Here is a 14,196-nt window from a genome sequence, read left to right as displayed (position 1 = left end):
ATCTGCCTTGAACAGGTGGTGGTGTGTGGCTGCTAGAGGGTCATTTTGCTGTCAGACTATGAACGCAATGGTGTTGCTGCCGCGTGAAAGATGTAGTGTAATGTGTTGCGTCGTGGCTTATTAAGCATGTTGGTTGTAGAAAGCGTCGCGGTTTAATGAAGCAATGAAATGTGCCAAGGAAAATGTGTTTAGTGCATTTTGAATGAGCCGCTTCGTGAATGCAAAGAAGAGAAAGTGGCCAGTCTGATGAGTAAAGAGCGGATGTTGTGCGGTGATTGTGATAGGCGGATGTGTGGAACATGTTTGCTGCTGATAGTTTTGATAAAACGGGTGGCAGGCCGCGTACGTGTTGTGGATGAGAGTCTCCATGCGGCAGTGCAAAGCGATTTGGAATTCAAAAAGTTTCCCCGATCAGCTCTCGGGTAGTCTCAGCAACGCTCACGCCTCCCCGTCGGGGAATTGAACCCCGGTCTCCCGCGTGACAGGCGAGGATACTCACCACTATACTAACGAGGAAGCACACAGAAGCAATTCCTACAGTTTGCCAGAGATTGCCAGCCACCTTTGGGATTCATAGATGTTGTGTCAGCTTGGAGGGGGCACGTTTCCATCACCATTTCGGCTTCTGCTTTGGAGCCAGGCAGCCGACGCAGTACCACCGCTCAAGCTCTTGACTCAATCAATTCAATTTTATCCCTCATCCCAGATCATTGATGTTACATCGCACAGTGATTTGCCTCCTCTCTGTGATGGCATACATTCAACACTTTCATCCAGTTCAGTCCTGTGACAGCTGCAGAGATCTGGACGGCGGATTCGCACTTTTGCGGGCTTGATATTGCACATCATCGGCCACTACAGGCAAGCAGGAAACGCATATGATTTTTTTTGCTTGTTTGTTTGTTTGTTTCTTTCTTTCTTTACTTGTTTGTTTTTCTCTCTTTTCCTGGCTTTGCAACAGAAGCAAGCACGATATGCAAAATATTTGGAGTTCAATGTTTTGGCCCACGCTGCATTATTCTTTTCCCCTTTCCCGACACCACACTTTAGAAAGAAATCCTTCGTGTGGGTATCGAGAAGGATTGGCACCATGGGCTCGCCGTGGATGACTTCAGGTACACGGTGTGCAAAAGTGCAAGATGGGCGTTGTTCTCTCGTGCTCACAGAAGTTTTGATCTTGGTGTTCCAAACAAGGACTGTTTTGAGCGAGCAAGCTTTTTTGTGGCAGGAGGGAAGGGTTAACCAGAGGACAAGAAGATAAGGTGATTCGCATTCGAAGCAGACGTACAAGGAAAGAAGGATTAGTTTAGGCAGCATGTTGTTGTGTGAGCTGACTGAAAGTCGTGTGCTTTCAGATTGAATGTTAACATTCAAGAGAGAATGGCAGGATGCTGCAAGGGAATTAAAAAAAAAATCAGGGCCGAGGGCTGATCACTCGAATACGTTGAGTAGCTCTTGCAAAGGGATCGCACAGGCTATGTGTATTGGGCATGTAGCATTCCCAACACTTTCTTCAGTGCCTCTGAGCACCTTGTCTCGTTGCGCTTGTTACTGAGCCATTCGAGGTTATTAACCTTTGCCACCTTTCACTTCTTTCCGTCCAGGTGGCCCTTGCTGAAGTTTGATAGCGAACAAGGTGTGTGACCTTCCTACTCAGATTGTCTATCTGCCTTGAACAGGTGGTGGTGTGTGGCTGCTAGAGGGTCATTTTGCTGTCAGACTATGAACGCAATGGTGTTGCTGCCGCGTGAAAGATGTAGTGTAATGTGTTGCGTCGTGGCTTATTAAGCATGTTGGTTGTAGAAAGCGTCGCGGTTTAATGAAGCAATGAAATGTGCCAAGGAAAATGTGTTTAGTGCATTTTGAATGAGCCGCTTTGTGAATGCAAAGAAGAGAAAGTGGCCAGTCTGATGAGTAAAGAGCGGATGTTGTGCGGTGATTGTGATAGGCGGATGTGTGGAACATGTTTGCTGCTGATAGTTTTGATAAAACGGGTGGCGGGCCGCGTACGTGTTGTGGATGAGAGTCTCCATGCGGCAGTGCAAAGCGATTTGGAATTCAAAAAGTTTCCCCTACCAGCTCTCGGGTAGTCTCAGCAACGCTCACGCCTCCCCGTCGGGGAATTGAACCCCGGTCTCCCGCGTGATAGGCGGGGATACTCACCACTATACTAACGAGGAAGCACACAGAAGTGATTCCTACAGTTTGCCAGAGATTGCCAGCCACCTTTGGGATTCACAGATGTTGTGTCAGCTTGGAGGGGGCACGTTTCCATCACCATTTCGGCTTCTGCTTTGGAGCCAGGCAGCCGACGCAGTACCACCGCTCAAGCTCTTGACTCAATCAATTCAATTTTATCCCTCATCCCAGATCATTGATGTTACATCGCACAGTGATTTGCCTCCTCTCTGTGATGGCATACATTCAACACTTTCATCCAGTTCAGTCCTGTGACAGCTGCAGAGATCTGGACGGCGGATTCGCACTTTTGCGGGCTTGATATTGCACATCATCGGCCACTACAGGCAAGCAGGAAACGCATATGATTTTTTTTGCTTGTTTGTTTGTTTGTTTCTTTCTTTCTTTACTTGTTTGTTTTTCTCTCTTTTCCTGGCTTTGCAACAGAAGCAAGCACGATATGCAAAATATTTGGAGTTCAATGATTTGGCCCACGCTGCATTATTCTTTTCCCCTTTCCCGACACCACACTTTAGAAAGAAATCCTTCGTGTGGGTATCGAGAAGGATTGGCACCATGGTCTCGCCGTGGATGACTTCAGGTACACGGTGTGCAAAAGTGCAAGATGGGCGTTGTTCTCTCGTGCTCACAGAAGTTTTGATCTTGGTGTTCCAAACAAGGACTGTTTTGAGCGAGCAAGCTTTTTTGTGGCAGGAGGGAAGGGTTAACCAGAGGACAAGAAGATAAGGTGATTCGCATTCGAAGCAGACGTACAAGGAAAGAAGGATTAGTTTAGGCAGCATGTTGTTGTGTGAGCTGACTGAAAGTCGTGTGCTTTCAGATTGAATGTTAACATTCAAGAGAGAATGGCAGGATGCTGCAAGGGAATTAAAAAAAAAATCAGGGCCGAGGGCTGATCACTCGAATACGTTGAGTAGCTCTTGCAAAGGGATAGCACAGGCTATGTGTATTGGGCATGTAGCATTCCCAACACTTTCTTCAGTGCCTCTGAGCACCTTGTCTCGTTGCGCTTGTTACTGAGCCATTCGAGGTTATTAACCATTGCCACCTTTCACTTCTTTCCGTCCAGGTGGCCCTTGCTGAAGTTTGATAGCGAACAAGGTGTGTGACCTTCCTACTCAGATTGTCTATCTGCCTTGAACAGGTGGTGGTGTGTGGCTGCTAGAGGGTCATTTTGCTGTCAGACTATGAACGCAATGGTGTTGCTGCCGCGTGAAAGATGTAGTGTAATGTGTTGCGTCGTGGCTTATTAAGCATGTTGGTTGTAGAAAGCGTCGGGGTTTAATGAAGCAATGAAATGTGCCAAGGAAAATGTGTTTAGTGCATTTTGAATGAGCCGCTTTGTGAATGCAAAGAAGAGAAAGTGGCCAGTCTGATGAGTAAAGAGCGGATGTTGTGCGGTGATTGTGATAGGCGGATGTGTGGAACATGTTTGCTGCTGATAGTTTTGATAAAACGGGTGGCGGGCCGCGTACGTGTTGTGGATGAGAGTCTCCATGCGGCAGTGCAAAGCGATTTGGAATTCAAAAAGTTTCCCCTACCAGCTCTCGGGTAGTTTCAGCAACGCTCACGCCTCCCCGTCGGGGAATTCAACCCCGGTCTCCCGCGTGACAGGCGGGGATACTCACCACTATACTAACGAGGAAGCACACAGAAGTGATTCCTACAGTTTGCCAGAGATTGCCAGCCACCTTTGGGATTCACAGATGTTGTGTCAGCTTGGAGGGGGCACGTTTCCATCACCATTTCGGCTTCTGCTTTGGAGCCAGGCAGCCGACGCAGTACCACCGCTCAAGCTCTTGACTCAATCAATTCAATTTTATCCCTCATCCCAGATCATTGATGTTACATCGCACAGTGATTTGCCTCCTCTCTGTGATGGCATACATTCAACACTTTCATCCAGTTCAGTCCTGTGACAGCTGCAGAGATCTGGACGGCGGATTCGCACTTTTGCGGGCTTGATATTGCACATCATCGGCCACTACAGGCAAGCAGGAAACGCATATGATTTTTTTTGCTTGTTTGTTTGTTTGTTTCTTTCTTTCTTTACTTGTTTGTTTTTCTCTCTTTTCCTGGCTTTGCAACAGAAGCAAGCACGATATGCAAAATATTTGGAGTTCAATGATTTGGCCCACGCTGCATTATTCTTTTCCCCTTTCCCGACACCACACTTTAGAAAGAAATCCTTCGTGTGGGTATCGAGAAGGATTGGCACCATGGGCTCGCCGTGGATGACTTCAGGTACACGGTGTGCAAAAGTGCAAGATGGGCGTTGTTCTATCGTGCTCACAGAAGTTTTGATCTTGGTGTTCCAAACAAGGACTGTTTTGAGCGAGAAAGCTTTTTTGTGGCAGGAGGGAAGGGTTAACCAGAGGACAAGAAGATAAGGTGATTCGCATTCGAAGCAGACGTACAAGGAAAGAAGGATTAGTTTAGGCAGCATGTTGTTGTGTGAGCTGACTGAAAGTCGTGTGCTTTCAGATTGAATGTTAACATTCAAGAGAGAATGGCAGGATGCTGCAAGGGAATTAAAAAAAAAATCAGGGCCGAGGCTGATCACTCGAATACGTTGAGTAGCTCTTGCAAAGGGATCGCACAGGCTATGTGTATTGGGCATGTAGCATTCCCAACACTTTCTTCAGTGCCTCTGAGCACCTTGTCTCGTTGCGCTTGTTACTGAGCCATTCGAGGTTATTAACCTTTGCCACCTTTCACTTCTTTCCGTCCAGGTGGCCCTTGCTGAAGTTTGATGGCGTACAAGGTGTGTGACCTTCCTCCTCAGATTGTCTATCTGCCTTGAACAGGTGGTGGTGTGTGGCTGCTAGAGGGTCATTTTGCTGTCAGACTATGAACGCAATGGTGTTGCTGCCGCGTGAAAGATGTAGGGAAATGTGTTGCGTCGTGGCTTATAAAGCATGTTGGTTGTAGAAAGCGTCGCGGTTTAATGAAGCAATGAAATGTGCCAAGGAAAATGTGTTCAGTGCATTTTGAATGAGCCGCTTTGTGAATGCAAAGAAGAGAAAGTGGCCAGTCTGATGAGTAAAGAGCGGATGTTGTGCGGTGATTGTGATAGGCGGATGTGTGGAACATGTTTGCTGTTGATAGTTTTGATAAAACGGGTGGCGGGCCGCGTACGTGTTGTGGATGAGAGTCTCCATGCGGCAGTGCAAAGCGATTTGGAAGTCAAATAGTTTCCCCGACCAGCTCTCGGGTGGCCTCAGCAACGCTCACGCCTCCCCGTCGGGGAATTGAACCCCGGTCTCCCGCGTGACAGGCGGGGATACTCACCACTATACTAACGAGGAAGCACACAGAAATGCTTCCTACAGTTTGCCAGAGATAGCCAGCCACCTTTGGGCTTCATCGATGTAGTGTCAGCTTGGAGGGGGCACGTTTCCATCACCATTTAGGCTTCTGCTTTGGAGCCAGGCAGCCGACGCAGTACCACCGCTAAAGCTCTTGACTCAATCAATTCAATTTTATCCCTAATCCCACATCACTGATGTTACATCGCACAGTGATTTGCCTCCTCTCTGTGATGGCAGACATTCAACACTTACATCCAGTTCAGTCCTGTGACAGCTGCAGAGATCTGGACGGCGGATTCGCACTTTTGCGGGCTTGATATTGCACATCATCGGCCACTACAGGCAAGCAGGAAACGCATATGATTTTTTTTTGCTTGTTTGTTTGTTTGTTTCATTCTTTCTTTACTTGTTTGTTTTTCTCTCTTTTCCTGGCTCTGCAACAGAAGCAAGCACGATATGCAAAATATTTGGAGTTCAATGTTTTGGCCCACGCTGCATTATTCTTTTCCCCTTTCCCGACACCACACTTTAGAAAGAAATCCTTCGTGTGGGTATCGAGAAGGATTGGCACCATGGGCTCGCCGTGGATGACTTCAGGTACACGGTGTGCAAAAGTGCAAGATGGGCGTTGTTCTATCGTGCTCACAGAAGTTTTGATCTTGGTGTTCCAAACAAGCACTGTTTTGAGCGAGCAAGCTTTTTTGTGGCAGGAGGGAATGGTTAACCAGAGGACAAGAAGATAAGGTGATTCGCATTCGAAGCAGACGTACAAGGAAAGAAGGATTAGTTTAGGCAGCATGTTGTTGTGTGAGCTGACTGAAAGTCGTGTGCTTTCAGATTGAATGTTAACATTCAAGAGAGAATGGCAGGATGCTGCAAGGGAATTAAAAAAAAAATCAGGGCCGAGGGCTGATCACTCGAATACGTTGAGTAGCTCTTGCAAAGGGATCGCACAGGCTATGTGTATTGGGCATGTAGCATTCCCAACACTTTCTTCAGTGCTTCTGAGCACCTTGTCTCGTTGCGCTTGTTACTGAGCCATTCGAGGTTATTAACCTTTGCCACCTTTCACTTCTTTCCGTCCAGGTGGCCCTTGCTGAAGTTTGATGGCGTACAAGGTGTGTGACCTTCCTCCTCAGATTGTCTATCTGCCTTGAACAGGTGGTGGTGTGTGGCTGCTAGAGGGTCATTTTGCTGTCAGACTATGAACGCAATGGTGTTGCTGCCGCGTGAAAGATGTAGTGTAATGTGTTGCGTCGTGGCTTATTAAGCATGTTGGTTGTAGAAAGCGTCGCGGTTTAATGAAGCAATGAAATGTGCCAAGGAAAATGTGTTTAGTGCATTTTGAATGAGCCGCTTCGTGAATGCAAAGAAGAGAAAGTGGCCAGTCTGATGAGTAAAGAGCGGATGTTGTGCGGTGATTGTGATAGGCGGATGTGTGGAACATGTTTGCTGCTGATAGTTTTGATAAAACGGGTGGCGGGCCGCGTACGTGTTGTGGATGAGAGTCTCCATGCGGCAGTGCAAAGCGATTTGGAATTCAAAAAGTTTCCCCGACCAGCTCTCGGGTAGTCTCAGCAACGCTCACGCCTCCCCGTCGGGGAATTGAACCCCGGTCTCCCGCGTGACAGGCGGGGATACTCACCACTATACTAACGAGGAAGCACACAGAAGGAATTCCTACAGTTTGCCAGAGATTGCCAGCCACCTTTGGGATTCATAGATGTTGTGTCAGCTTGGAGGGGGCACGTTTCCATCACCATTTCGGCTTCTGCTTTGGAGCCAGGCAGCCGACGCAGTACCACCGCTCAAGCTCTTGACTCAATCAATTCAATTTTATCCCTCATCCCACATCATTGATGTTACATCGCACAGTGATTTGCCTCCTCTCTGTGATGGCATACATTCAACACTTTCATCCAGTTCAGTCCTGTGACAGCTGCAGAGATCTGGACGGCGGATTCGCACTTTTGCGGGCTTGATATTGCACATCATCGGCCACTACAGGCAAGCAGGAAACGCATATGATTTTTTTTGCTTGTTTGTTTGTTTGTTTCTTTCTTTCTTTACTTGTTTGTTTTTCTCTCTTTTCCTGGCTTTGCAACAGAAGCAAGCACGATATGCAAAATATTTGGAGTTCAATGTTTTGTCCCACGCTGCATTATTCTTTTCCCCTTTCCCGACACCACACTTTAGAAAGAAATCCTTCGTGTGGGTATCGAGAAGGATTGGCACCATGGGCTCGCCGTGGATGACTTCAGGTACACGGTGTGCAAAAGTGCAAGATGGGCGTTGTTCTATCGTGCCCACAGAAGTTTTGATCTTGGTGTTCCAAACAAGGACTGTTTTGAGCGAGAAAGCTTTTTTGAGCCAGGAGGGAAGGGTTAACCAGAGGACAAGAAGAGAAGGTGATTCGCATTCGAAGCAGACGTACAAGGAAGGAAGGATTAGTTTAGGCAGCATGTTGTTGTGTGAGCTGACTGAAAGTCGTGTGCTTTCAGATTGAATGTTAACATTCAAGAGAGAATGGCAGGATGCTGCAAGGGAATTAAAAAAAAAATCAGGGCCGAGGCTGATCACTCGAATACGTTGAGTAGCTCTTGCAAAGGGATCGCACAGGCTATGTGTATTGGGCATGTAGCATTCCCAACACTTTCTTCAGTGCCTCTGAGCACCTTGTCTCGTTGCGCTTGTTACTGAGCCATTCGAGGTTATTAACCTTTGCCACCTTTCACTTCTTTCCGTCCAGGTGGCCCTTGCTGAAGTTTGATGGCGTACAAGGTGTGTGACCTTCCTCCTCAGATTGTCTATCTGCCTTGAACAGGTGGTGGTGTGTGGCTGCTAGAGGGTCATTTTGCTGTCAGACTATGAACGCAATGGTGTTGCTGCCGCGTGAAAGATGTAGTGAAATGTGTTGCGTCGTGGCTTATAAAGCATGTTGGTTGTAGAAAGCGTCGCGGTTTAATGAAGCAATGAAATGTGCCAAGGAAAATGTGTTCAGTGCATTTTGAATGAGCCGCTTTGTGAATGCAAAGAAGAGAAAGTGGCCAGTCTGATGAGTAAAGAGCGGATGTTGTGCGGTGATTGTGATAGGCGGATGTGTGGAACATGTTTGCTGTTGATAGTTTTGATAAAATGGGTGGCGGGCCGCGTACGTGTTGTGGATGAGAGTCTCCATGCGGCAGTGCAAAGCGATTTGGAATTCAAATAGTTTCCCCGGCCAGCTCTCGGGTGGCCTCAGCAACGCTCACGCCTCCCCGTCGGGGAATTGAACCCCGGTCTCCCGCGTGACAGGCGGGGATACTCACCACTATACTAACGAGGAAGCACACAGAAGCAATTCCTACAGTTTGCCAGAGATTGCCAGCCACCTTTGGGATTCATAGATGTTGTGTCAGCTTGGAGGGGGCACGTTTCCATCACCATTTCGGCTTCTGCTTTGGAGCCAGGCAGCCGACGCAGTACCACCGCTCAAGCTCTTGACTCAATCAATTCAATTTTATCCCTCATCCCAGATCATTGATGTTACATCGCACAGTGATTTGCCTCCTCTCTGTGATGGCATACATTCAACACTTTCATCCAGTTCAGTCCTGTGACAGCTGCAGAGATCTGGACGGCGGATTCGCACTTTTGCGGGCTTGATATTGCACATCATCGGCCACTACAGGCAAGCAGGAAACGCATATGATTTTTTTTGCTTGTTTGCTTGTTTGTTTCTTTCTTTCTTTACTTGTTTGTTTTTCTCTCTTTTCCTGGCTTTGCAACAGAAGCAAGCACGATATGCAAAATATTTGGAGTTCAATGTTTTGGCCCACGCTGCATTATTCTTTTCCCCTTTCCCGACACCACACTTTAGAAAGAAATCCTTCGTGTGGGTATCGAGAAGGATTGGCACCATGGGCTCGCCGTGGATGACTTCAGGTACACGGTGTGCAAAAGTGCAAGATGGGCGTTGTTCTCTCGTGCTCACAGAAGTTTTGATCTTGGTGTTCCAAACAAGGACTGTTTTGAGCGAGCAAGCTTTTTTGTGGCAGGAGGGAAGGGTTAACCAGAGGACAAGAAGATAAGGTGATTCGCATTCGAAGCAGACGTACAAGGAAAGAAGGATTAGTTTAGGCAGCATGTTGTTGTGTGAGCTGACTGAAAGTCGTGTGCTTTCAGATTGAATGTTAACATTCAAGAGAGAATGGCAGGATGCTGCAAGGGAATTAAAAAAAAAATCAGGGCCGAGGGCTGATCACTCGAATACGTTGGGTAGCTCTTGCAAAGGGATCGCACAGGCTATGTGTATTGGGCATGTAGCATTCCCAACACTTTCTTCAGTGCCTCTGAGCACCTTGTCTCGTTGCGCTTGTTACTGAGCCATTCGAGGTTATTAACCTTTGCCACCTTTCACTTCTTTCCGTCCAGGTGGCCCTTGCTGAAGTTTGATGGCGTTCAAGGTGTGTGACCTTCCTACTCAGATTGTCTATCTGCCTTGAACAGGTGGTGGTGTGTGGCTGCTAGAGGGTCATTTTGCTGTCAGACTATGAACGCAATGGTGTTGCTGCCGCGTGAAAGATGTAGTGTAATGTTTTGCGTCGTGGCTTATTAAGCATGTTGGTTGTAGAAAGCGTCGCGGTTTAATGAAGCAATGAAATGTGCCAAGGAAAATGTGTTTAGTGCATTTTGAATGAGCCGCTTTGTGAATGCAAAGAAGAGAAAGTGGCCAGTCTGATGAGTAAAGAGCGGATGTTGTGCGGTGATTGTGATAGGCGGATGTGTGGAACATGTTTGCTGCTGATAGTTTTGATAAAACGGGTGGCGGGCCGCGTACGTGTTGTGGATGAGAGTCTCCATGCGGCAGTGCAAAGCGATTTGGAATTCAAAAAGGTTCCCCTACCAGCTCTCGGGTAGTCTCAGCAACGCTCACGCCTCCCAGTCGGGGAATTGAACCCCGGTCTCCCGCGTGACAGGCGGGGATACTCACCACTATACTAACGAGGAAGCACACGGAAGTGATTCCTACAGTTTGCCAGAGATTGCCAGCCACCTTTGGGATTCACAGATGTTGTGTCAGCTTGGAGGGGGCACGTTTCCATCACCATTTCGGCTTCTGCTTTGGAGCCAGGCAGCCGACGCAGTACCACCGCTCAAGCTCTTGACTCAATCAGTTCAATTTTATCCCTCATCCCACATCATTGATGTTACATCGCACAGTGATTTGCCTCCTCTCTGTGATGGCATACATTCAACACTTTCATCCAGTTCAGTCCTGTGACAGCTGCAGAGATCTGGACGGCGGATTCGCACTTTTGCGGGCTTGATATTGCACATCATCGGCCACTACAGGCAAGCAGGAAACGCATATGATTTTTTTTGCTTGTTTGTTTGTTTGTTTCTTTCTTTCTTTACTTGTTTGTTTTTCTCTCTTTTCCTGGCTTTGCAACAGAAGCAAGCACGATATGCAAAATATTTGGAGTTCAATGATTTGGCCCACGCTGCATTATTCTTTTCCCCTTTCCCGACACCACACTTTAGAAAGAAGTCCTTCGTGTGGGTATCGAGAAGGATTGGCACCATGGGCTCGCCGTGGATGACTTCAGGTACACGGTGTGCAAAAGTGCAAGATGGGCGTTGTTCTATCGTGCTCACAGAAGTTTTGATCTTGGTGTTCCAAACAAGGACTGTTTTGAGCGAGAAAGCTTTTTTGTGGCAGGAGGGAAGGGTTAACCAGAGGACAAGAAGATAAGGTGATTCGCATTCGAAGCAGACGTACAAGGAAAGAAGGATTAGTTTAGGCAGCATGTTGTTGTGTGAGCTGACTGAAAGTCGTGTGCTTTCAGATTGAATGTTAACATTCAAGAGAGAATGGCAGTATGCTGCAAGGGAATTTAAAAAAAAATCAGGGCCGAGGCTGATCACTCGAATACGTTGAGTAGCTCTTGCAAAGGGATCGCACAGGCTATGTGTATTGGGCATGTAGCATTCCCAACACTTTCTTCAGTGCCTCTGAGCACCTTGTCTCGTTGCGCTTGATACTGAGCCATTCGAGGTTATTAACCTTTGCCACCTTTCACTTCTTTCCGTCCAGGTGGCCCTTGCTGAAGTTTGATGGCGTACAAGGTGTGTGACCTTCCTCCTCAGATTGTCTATCTGCCTTGAACAGGTGGTGGTGTGTGGCTGCTAGAGGGTCATTTTGCTGTCAGACTATGAACGCAATGGTGTTGCTGCCGCGTGAAAGATGTAGGGAAATGTGTTGCGTCGTGGCTTATAAAGCATGTTGGTTGTAGAAAGCGTCGCGGTTTAATGAAGCAATGAAATGTGCCAAGGAAAATGTGTTCAGTGCATTTTGAATGAGCCGCTTTGTGAATGCAAAGAAGAGAAAGTGGCCAGTCTGATGAGTAAAGAGCGGATGTTGTGCGGTGATTGTGATAGGCGGATGTGTGGAACATGTTTGCTGCTGATAGTTTTGATAAAACGGGTGGCGGGCCGCGTACGTGTTGTGGATGAGAGTCTCCATGCGGCAGTGCAAAGCGATTTGGAATTCAAAAAGTTTCCCCGACCAGCTCTCGGGTAGTCTCAGCAACGCTCACGCCTCCCCGTCGGGGAATTGAACCCCGGTCTCCCGCGTGACAGGCGGGGATACTCACCACTATACTAACGAGGAAGCACACAGAAGCAATTCCTACAGTTTGCCAGAGATTGCCAGCCACCTTTGGGATTCATAGATGTTGTGTCAGCTTGGAGGGGGCACGTTTCCATCACCATTTCGGCTTCTGCTTTGGAGCCAGGCAGCCAACGCAGTACCACCGCTCAAGCTCTTGACTCAATCAATTCAATTTTATCCCTCATCCCAGATCATTGATGTTACATCGCACAGTGATTTGCCTCCTCTCTGTGATGGCATACATTCAACACTTTCATCCAGTTCAGTCCTGTGACAGCTGCAGAGATCTGGACGGCGGATTCGCACTTTTGCGGGCTTGATATTGCACATCATCGGCCACTACAGGCAAGCAGGAAACGCATATGATTTTTTTTGCTTGTTTGTTTGTTTGTTTCTTTCTTTCTTTACTTGTTTGTTTTTCTCTCTTTTCCTGGCTTTGCAACAGAAGCAAGCACGATATGCAAAATATTTGGAGTTCAATGTTTTGGCCCACGCTGCATTATTCTTTTCCCCTTTCCCGACACCACACTTTAGAAAGAAATCCTTCGTGTGGGTATCGAGAAGGATTGGCACCATGGGCTCGCCGTGGATGACTTCACGTACACGGTGTGCAAAAGTGCAAGATGGGCGTTGTTCTATCGTGCTCACAGAAGTTTTGATCTTGGTGTTCCAAACAAGGACTGTTTTGAGCGAGAAAGCTTTTTTGTGGCAGGAGGGAAGGGTTAACCAGAGGACAAGAAGATAAGGTGATTCGCATTCGAAGCAGACGTACAAGGAAAGAAAAATTAGTTCAGGCAGCATGTTGTTGTGTGAGCTGACTGAAAGTCGTGTGCTTTCAGATTGAATGTTAACATTCAAGAGAGAATGGCAGGATGCTGCAAGGGAATTAAAAAAAAAAATCAGGGCCGAGGCTGATCACTCGAATACGTTGAGTAGCTCTTGCAAAGGGATCGCACAGGCTATGTGTATTGGGCATGTAGCATTCCCAACACTTTCATCAGTGTCTCTGAGCACCTTGTCTCGTTGCGCTTGTTACTGAGCCATTCGAGGTTATTAACCTTTGCCACCTTTCACTTCTTTCCGTCCAGGTGGCCCTTGCTGAAGTTTGATGGCGTACAAGGTGTGTGACCTTCCTCCTCAGATTGTCTATCTGCCTTGAACAGGTGGTGGTGTGTGGCTGCTAGAGGGTCATTTTGCTGTCAGACTATGAACGCAATGGTGTTGCTGCCGCGTGAAAGATGTAGTGTAATGTGTTGCGTCGTGGCTTATTAAGCATGTTGGTTGTAGAAAGCGTCGCGGTTTAATGAAGCAATGAAATGTGCCAAGGCAAATGTGTTTAGTGCATTTTGAATGAGCCGCTTCGTGAATGCAAAGAAGAGAAAGTGGCCAGTCTGATGAGTAAAGAGCGGATGTTGTGCGGTGATTGTGATAGGCGGATGTGTGGAACATGTTTGCTGCTGATAGTTTTGATAAAACGGGTGGCGGGCCGCGTACGTGTTGTGGATGAGAGTCTCCATGCGGCAGTGCAAAGCGATTTGGAATTCAAATAGTTTCTCCGACCAGCTCTCGGGTGGCCTCAGCAACGCTCACGCCTCACCGTCGGGGAATTGAACCCCGGTCTCCCGCGTGACAGGCGGGGATACTCACCACTATACTAACGAGGAAGCACACAGAAAGGCTTCCTACAGTTTGCCAGAGATTGCCAGCCACCTTTGGGATTCATAGATGTTGTGTCAGCTTGGAGGGGGCACGTTTCCATCACCATTTCGGCTTCTGCTTTGGAGCCAGGCAGCCGACGCAGTACCACCGCTCAAGCTCTTGACTCAATCAATTCAATTTTATCCCTCATCCCAGATCATTGATGTTACATCGCACAGTGATTTGCCTCCTCTCTGTGATGGCATACATTCAACACTTTCATCCAGTTCAGTCCTGTGACAGCTGCAGAGATCTGGACGGCGGATTCGCACTTTTGCGGGCTTGATATTGCACATCATCGGCCACTACAGGCAAGCAGGAAACGCATATGATTTT

At 47.6% G+C, this 14,196-nt stretch overlaps 9 non-coding genes across 9 annotated transcripts; all 9 read right to left on the bottom strand.

Annotated features, from left to right (window-relative positions):
- Positions 1–444: 444 nt before the first annotated feature.
- On the bottom strand, positions 445–516 carry trnad-guc (transfer RNA aspartic acid (anticodon GUC)). Its single transcript has one exon. It is a non-coding gene; the product is annotated as a tRNA-Asp (tRNA).
- A 1,592-nt stretch (positions 517–2,108) lies between these two features.
- On the bottom strand, positions 2,109–2,180 carry trnad-auc (transfer RNA aspartic acid (anticodon AUC)). Its single transcript has one exon. It is a non-coding gene; the product is annotated as a tRNA-Asp (tRNA).
- A 1,592-nt stretch (positions 2,181–3,772) lies between these two features.
- On the bottom strand, positions 3,773–3,844 carry trnad-guc (transfer RNA aspartic acid (anticodon GUC)). The gene has a single exon. It is a non-coding gene; the product is annotated as a tRNA-Asp (tRNA).
- Positions 3,845–5,435: 1,591 nt separating this feature from the next.
- trnad-guc (transfer RNA aspartic acid (anticodon GUC)) lies at positions 5,436–5,507 on the bottom strand. The gene has a single exon. It is a non-coding gene; the product is annotated as a tRNA-Asp (tRNA).
- A 1,593-nt stretch (positions 5,508–7,100) lies between these two features.
- On the bottom strand, positions 7,101–7,172 carry trnad-guc (transfer RNA aspartic acid (anticodon GUC)). The gene has a single exon. It is a non-coding gene; the product is annotated as a tRNA-Asp (tRNA).
- A 1,591-nt stretch (positions 7,173–8,763) lies between these two features.
- On the bottom strand, positions 8,764–8,835 carry trnad-guc (transfer RNA aspartic acid (anticodon GUC)). The gene has a single exon. It is a non-coding gene; the product is annotated as a tRNA-Asp (tRNA).
- Positions 8,836–10,427: 1,592 nt separating this feature from the next.
- On the bottom strand, positions 10,428–10,499 carry trnad-guc (transfer RNA aspartic acid (anticodon GUC)). The gene has a single exon. It is a non-coding gene; the product is annotated as a tRNA-Asp (tRNA).
- A 1,591-nt stretch (positions 10,500–12,090) lies between these two features.
- Positions 12,091–12,162, bottom strand: trnad-guc (transfer RNA aspartic acid (anticodon GUC)). The gene has a single exon. It is a non-coding gene; the product is annotated as a tRNA-Asp (tRNA).
- Positions 12,163–13,754: 1,592 nt separating this feature from the next.
- On the bottom strand, positions 13,755–13,826 carry trnad-guc (transfer RNA aspartic acid (anticodon GUC)). Its single transcript has one exon. It is a non-coding gene; the product is annotated as a tRNA-Asp (tRNA).
- Between the last annotated feature and the right edge of the window lie 370 nt (positions 13,827–14,196).

This window comes from Heterodontus francisci, chromosome 34 (assembly GCF_036365525.1).
Source record: "Heterodontus francisci isolate sHetFra1 chromosome 34, sHetFra1.hap1, whole genome shotgun sequence".
Taxonomy (NCBI): domain Eukaryota; kingdom Metazoa; phylum Chordata; class Chondrichthyes; order Heterodontiformes; family Heterodontidae; genus Heterodontus; species Heterodontus francisci.
The sequence above is the reverse complement of the archived record's forward strand: the minus strand, read 5'-3'. Positions and strand labels throughout refer to the sequence as shown.